A 7,350-nucleotide genomic window follows, 5' to 3' on the forward strand; every position below is an offset into this window, starting at 1 on the left:
TGAAGTTAGGAAATTAATTTCATCTTCCTTGTATGTGATGAAAAATAAACTCATAAATTGAGTAAAACCAGTTAATGAAAACTGCATTGTGTATAGTGGATAATTAATAAAGATTTGTTAGGTAAAATGTTTCTTGAAAGCTGAAAGTAATTTTACTTCGTTTAGTTTTTTCATTTCCTAATTGGAAATCGTATCTCTCTTGGTTTTCTCTGCTTAGGAGATTGACATCTAATAAGGTAATGCAGTTAGAATCAGAATAGCCTAGGATAAGACAACAACTTCAAAGTCTCCGTGGCCCAACTTTAGCCAGGAAGGAGTCATTAGAGTTTAAGGGGGAAGCTGAACTTATACTACACCCATCTCTCATGAGGCAGTGTGAGTCAGTGCCCCACTTTTGTCAGGGTGGTGTCGGTGGGGTCCAGTGAGAAACTGAGCATACACGTCCACCCAGCCCTCATGCTACACATTAGTGGGAGACTGTTGATGGGCACTTGGATTGCTTCCATAATTGGCTATTGTAAATAATGTTGCTATGAACATTGAGGTGCATGTATCTTTTTTAATTAGTGTTCTTGTTTTCTTTGGATGTATACGCAGCCTTGGAATTGCTGGATTATATGGTAGTTCTATTTTCAGTTTTTTGAGGAATCTCCATACTGTTTTACATAGTGGGTGAACCAGTTTACATTCCCTCCAGTAGTGTGCTAGAGTTCACTTTTCTCCACATCCTCACCAACATTTGTTTTTAAGTTTAATTAGATCCTGTTTGTTTATTTTTGCTTTCATTTCCTTTGCCTTAGAAGACAGATCAAAAAAAAATATTGCTACGATTTATGTCAAAGAGTGTTCTGCCTATGTTCTCTTCTAGGAGTTTTATGGTTTCAGGTCTTACATTTAGGTCCTTGATCCATATTGAGTTTATTTTTGTTTATGGCATGAGGAAATGTTCTAATCTCATTCTTTTACTTGTACCTGTCCAGTTTTTCCAGCACCACTTATTGAAGAGACTGTCTTTTCTCCATTGTATATTCTTGCCTCCTTTGTTGAAGATTAATTGATCATAAACAGGTGGGCTTATTTCTGGGCTCTCTATACTGTTCCATTGATCTCTGTGTCTATTTTTGTGCCAGTATCATGATGTTTTGATCATTGTGGCTTTGTAGTATAACCTGAAGTCAGGAAGCACAATACCTCTGGCTTTGTTCTTTTTTCTTAAGATTGTTTTGGCCGTTCGGGGTCTTTCATAGTTCGATATAAATTTTAGGATTATTTGTTCTAGTTATGTGAAAAATGTCATGCGTATTTTGATAGGGATTGCATTAAATCTGTAGATTGCTTTGGGTAGTATGGACATTTTAACAATATTCTTCCAATCCAAGAACATGGGATATCTTTCCATTTTGTTGTATCATTTTCAAATTCTTTCATTAATGTTTTATAGTTTTCAGAGTATAGGTCTTTCACCTCCTTATTTAAGTTTATTCCTAGGTGTTTTATTCCTTTTGATGTGATTGTAAATGGAATTATTTCCTTAATTTCTCTTTCTGATAGTTCATTATTGGTGTATGGAAAAGCAGCAGATTTGTATGTATTAATCTTGTATACTGCAACTTTTCTGAATTCATTTATTCTAACAGTTTTTTGGTGGAGACTTTAAGGTTTTCTTTCTATAGTATCATGTCATCTGCTAATAGTGATAGTTTTACTTCTTCCCTTCCATTTTGGATACCTTTTATTTCTTTTTCTTGTTTGATTGCTTTAGCTAGGACTTCCAGTACTATGTTAAATAGAAGTGGTGAGAGTAGGCATCCGTGTCTTGTTCCTGATTTTAGAGGAAAAGCTTTCACCTTTTCACTGTTGAGTATGATGTTAGCTGTGGGTTTGTCAAAAATGGTCTTTATCTTGAGATATGTTCCTTCTATACCCACCTTGATGAAAGTTTTTATCATGAATGTAAGTTGGATTTTGTCACATGCTTTTTCTGCATCCATTCAGATGATCATGTGATTTTTATCCCTTCTGTTAATGTGGTGTATCACATTGATTTATGAATATTGAACCATCCTTGTATCCCTGGAATAAATCCCACTTGATCATGGTGTGTGATCCTTTCTATGTATTATTGGATTCTGTTTGCTAATATTTTGTTGAGGATTTTTACATCCACATTCATCAAAGATGTTGGCTTATAATTTTATTTTTTTGTAGTATCTGTCTGCGTTTGATATCAGAGTAATGGTGGCCTTGTAGAATGAATATCGGAGTATTCCATCCTCTTCAGTTTTTCGGAACAGTTTGAGAAGGATAGGTATTAGCTATTCTTTATATGTTTGGTAGAATTCCCCTCTGAAGCCATACATTCCTGGACTTTTGTTTGCTGGGAGTTTTTTTTTAATTACAAATTCAGTTTCACTACTAGTGATCAGTCTGTTCAGATTGTGTATTTCTTCCTGATTCAGTCCTGGAAGGTTGTATTTTTCTAGAAATTTGTCCCTTCTAGGTTATCCATTTTGTTGGCATATAACTGTTCATAGTTGATTAATTGTATCTCTGTGGTATCAGTTGTTATTTTTCCTCTTTCATTTCTTATTTTGTTTATAATAAGATAAACTTTCTTCTTGATGAGTCTGGCTAAAGGTTTGTCAATTTTGCTTATCTTTTCAAAGAACCAGCTCTTGGTTTCATTGATTTCTTTTTCTTTTTTCTTTTTTTTTTTGTTCTCTATTTTCTTTCTTTCCTCTATGACCTTTATTATTTCCTTCCTTCTGCTGAATTAGGGCTTTCTTTGTTCTTCTTTTTCTGATTCCTTTAGATGGAAGGTTACGTTGTTTATTTGAAATTTTACATGTTTTTTGTTTTCTTCTTTCTACCCTCACTTTCTTATCATTTTCCTTCTGTCCAAAATGGCTTTGTTCCTTTTTCTATAATAATCAAACTCTCACTCACAGTTTTTTAGTCATATGAATCTAGAGTTCCCTTAGTGTTTATTTTTACCCTCTGAGTTCATTTATTTTTTCACTAATATGTACAGTACTTTTACATAATTGTTATTAATGTACACATTTCATTTTGTGTCCAGCTTTTGTTTAATTGAAATATAGTTGATTTATAATATTGTGTTAGTTTTAGGTGTACAGCAGTGATTCAGTTATATATATATTTTTAGATTATTTTCAATTATATATATTTTTTCAGATTACTTTCCATTATAGGTTATTAAAGGATATTAAAAATATTATGCAGTAAATCCTTGTTGTTTATCTGTTTTATATATAGTAGTGTGTACCTGTTAATCCCCTACTTCTAATTTATCCTCCTCCCCCCTCCTTTCCCCTTTGGTAACCATAAGTTTTTCTTCTATGTGTGTGAGTCTGTTTCTGTTTTGTATATTGATTCATATGCATTATTTTTTAGAGTCCATATGTAAGTGATATAATAATTGTCTTTGTGTGACTTAACTTCGCTTAGTATGATAATCTCTAGGTCCATCCATGTTGCTGTTCTTTTTTCTGGCTGAGTAATATTCCATTGTATACATGTACCACATCTTCTTTATCCATTCCTCTGTTGATGGACATTTAGGTTGCTTCCACGTCCTGGTTACTGTAAATAGTGCTGCAGTGAACATTGGGGTGCATGTGTCTTTTTGAATTATGGTTTTCTCTGGGTGTATGCCCAGTAGTGGGATTGATGGGTCATATGGTAATTCTATTTTTAGTTTTTTAAGGAACCTCCATACTGTTCTCCATAGTGGCTATATCAATTTACATTGCCACCAACAGTGCAAGAGGGTTCCCTTTTCTCCGCACCCTCTCCAGCATTTATTGTTTGTAGATTTTGTGATGATGGCCATTCTGACCAGTGTGAAGTGATACCTCATTGTAGTTTTGATTTGCATTTCTCTAATAATTCGCAACGTTGAGCAGCTTTTCATGTGCTTCTTGGCGATCTTTATGTCTTCTTTGGAGAAATGTCTATTTAGGTCTTCTGCCCATTTTTTGATTGGGTTGTTTGGATTTTTTGATATTGTGCTGCATGAGCTGTTTGTATATTTTGGAGATTAATCCTTTGTCCAATGATTCATTTGCAAATGTTTTCTCCCATTCTGAGGGTTGAATTTTCATCTTGTTTATGGTTTCCTTTGCTGTGCAAAAGCTTTTAAGTTCCATTAGGTCCCATTTGTTTATTTTTGTTTTTATTTCCATTACTCTAGAAGGTGGGTCAAAAAAGATCTTGCTGTGATTTATGTCAAAGAGTGTTCTTCCTTTGTTTTCCTCTAAGCGGTTTATAGTGTCCGGTCTTAAATTTAGGTCTAAAAATACGGAATGCTTCACGAATTTGTGTGCCATGCTAATCTTCTCTGTATCATTCCAATTTTAGTATATGTGCTGCTGAAGCGAGCTCTAGTTGTAGACTTTTTGATGATAGCCACTCTGTGTGTCCAGCTTTTTAATTTTTTGCCTTAACATTATTTCATTTGCACATGAACCTTATCAATATAGCCCACATATGGCTCAGTATTCTCTTCTATTAATCTTATAAAACACTTCAGAAAGAGATTACATCATCAGAGTCAAGTACTCCCTTTTTGTAATACAAATATATATTCTAGACTAAGAGGTAATTTGCAGCCACTGGAAATGCTTAAACAAAATAAATCATGAGGGACATAATTGATCAGGAATGTGACTACAGTTGTCTATTAGTCCGCAGGGTACTGGTTCCAAGGACCCACTATGGATACCAAATCCCTGGATGCTCAAGTTCCATAGTCAGCCCTCTGTATCCATGGATTCTGCATCTGCCCAGGTGCAGAACCTGCAGATATGGAGGGCTGACTGTATTTACTGCAGAAAATCTGCATGTAATGGACCTGCACATTTCAAATCCATGTCGTTCAAGGGTCAACTGTATATGCGTAAACAACAGAACAGGTCTGTGAAATAAAATGACTCTGTTACTTTGGGGCAGTATATTGTGGTTTTTAACTGTTATTTGACTAAATTAACAATTAACCTAGATGTTTTTCTACTGTGTAGATGCTACCTAATTCATGTAGAGTTAAAGCCACAATATTTTACAAATTAAGAAATTACATATATAGAAAGAATAGTTCTCTTTCTGCTTTCAGCTGTAGTCAATAATCTTTTTTATTCTCCAGATAGTACAATCTAGCCTTTAGCAGTACAATATTGCTTTGAGTTATTTTCTTGCTGGTTGCCCTGCGGATTAAAATTAGCATCATAATTTAAAACAACCTAATTCAGATTAATACTAACTTAATTTCAATAGTATACTTTGCTCCAATATAGCTCCTTTCCCACCTCCTCCTTCATACTGTTATTGTCATACAAATTACACCTTTATTATGCATTATATACTATGCATATGTTATACACTATATTTACTATACCTTCCAAATTCATTGATACAATTTTATAATTATTGCTTTATGCTGTTGTCTTTTAAACCATATAGGAGAAGAAAAGTTATTAAGAAAAATACATTTATACTGTCTTTTATATTTACTGATTTACCTTGTGCTTTTTATTTTTGTATTGAGGTATGATTGACATACACAAAGGCTGCACATGTTTAATATATACATCTTGATGAGTCTGAAGATAAACATACACCTGTGAAACCATCACCATATACAATACCATAAACTGAACTATCACTTCTAAAATTTTTCTCCCTGTCATTTTTTTTTCTTTATGAGCGTAAGTAAAACTGTGTACCCTTTAATCAACACATCATGTGGAATTGAGTTACTCTCTGGTGTTCTTTCATTTCAGCCTGAAGGACTCTCTTTAGTATTTCTTATAGGGTAGGTCTCCTAGTGACTAATTCTCTTAGTTGTTGTTTATCTGGGAATGTTGTAATTTCTTCTTCATTTCTGAAGAATAGTTTTGCCAAATATAGGACTCTTGGTTGACAGTCTTTTTCTTTTAGCACTTTGAATATGTAATCCCATTGCCTTCTGGCCTTGATGGTTTCCAGTATTTGGGGCAAGGTTTGACAATCACTCTCTTAAAGAGATAGAGCTGGCACAAAATCATTGCTCTGCAGTGGGGAGCAGGTAGGACTGCTGGGAAACTCATTCCAAGGGGTGATGTAGCAGTCTTCAGATGTGACTCATGTCAACTGAAGTCTGACGTCAAGTAGAGGTTTGTTCCCTGAGGTATTCAACTCTACCTAAACATGTCAGACAACATTCCCAAAGATGAAATATTTTGAAATGAGTTGGCATTCACCAAGGAGACACTTTGTAGGTAAAAGAAAATCAAGTTGTGGGGAGCCACGTGTGCAAATCAGACTTCAGAAAGGGTGTTGGCTGATTAGGAAATTCAGCTACTATGCAGGAGGACTGTACAAGTGGAGAAAAAGGTGAGAAGTTGGTAGTGACCACATTTTAGTGGGCCTTTCAGTCACCCCACCGAAAGTGGACACAATACTGATGTGTATGGTGGAAGATAAAATCAGATTTACTTTCTAGATGTTTGTTAAAGTAAGGGAATTAGGGACATCCTTGCTAGTTCAGTTACCAAACACTGTGGACTCAATTCCAAAGCAGGCTGAGGACAGCCTGAAGGAAAAAGTGAGGGATGTATAGAGACTCAATACTCTGGCCAGTAAGCACATATTTGTTCAAGAAATGAGACAGGATTAGGCCCCCTTACAGGCAAGCAGGAGAGCAGTGAACCCACACAGTGAAGTAGACTTAAGTAGAGGAAAGACCTTTTATGTTTTGTCTGATCATTGCCACTCTACAAGTTACCTGACCAGGGAAACAGAACTAAGCTAAAGTTTTAAATGAAGGTCAGAAACCTACAGATTTGAGGAAGATGGTCATAAAAAGAGGCTATAGAGTAATATTTCCTCCCAGGAAAGGAAAGAATAAGCTTTGAGGTCATATTGAACCGGTTTTATACGATGACCTGGCCACTTTGTCACTTTATTAACTTCCTCATAGTTGTGAGGATTAAATTATTTTTAAAATAATACTTGTATATATCACTTACTGCTGTGTATGACATTGTAGACACTCAATAAATTATTATCATTATTATTCTTCAATCATAGAATGTTTCTTTGGAATAAGAAATGGAGTAAAGGTTTTGCTCAAACGAATTATTTTTCTGTAGCAATTATTTCTAGAACCTATGAGGAACATTGTGCTGGATGATGAACAAACTCCTGCAAGAATCAATGTTGGTGAGTCACCACACAATTAAACTTAGAATCATGGTGGGAAAGGTAGTCAAAGGAATACGTAATATAATTATCCAATATACAAATGAAACCCTGACAAAATTCAATAGTAAGTCAAAATTTGAAGATAAAATA

General features: G+C 34.7%; 1 pseudogene; it reads right to left on the reverse strand.

Annotated features, from left to right (window-relative positions):
- Positions 1-4,314: 4,314 nt before the first annotated feature.
- LOC113614666 (uncharacterized) lies at positions 4,315-4,404 on the reverse strand (annotated as a pseudogene).
- Positions 4,405-7,350: the final 2,946 nt, after the last annotated feature.

Source organism: Aethalodelphis obliquidens, unplaced genomic scaffold, assembly GCF_003676395.1.
Source record: "Aethalodelphis obliquidens isolate GAN/ISIS:26980383/991018 unplaced genomic scaffold, ASM367639v1 scaffold101, whole genome shotgun sequence".
Taxonomy (NCBI): domain Eukaryota; kingdom Metazoa; phylum Chordata; class Mammalia; order Artiodactyla; family Delphinidae; genus Aethalodelphis; species Aethalodelphis obliquidens.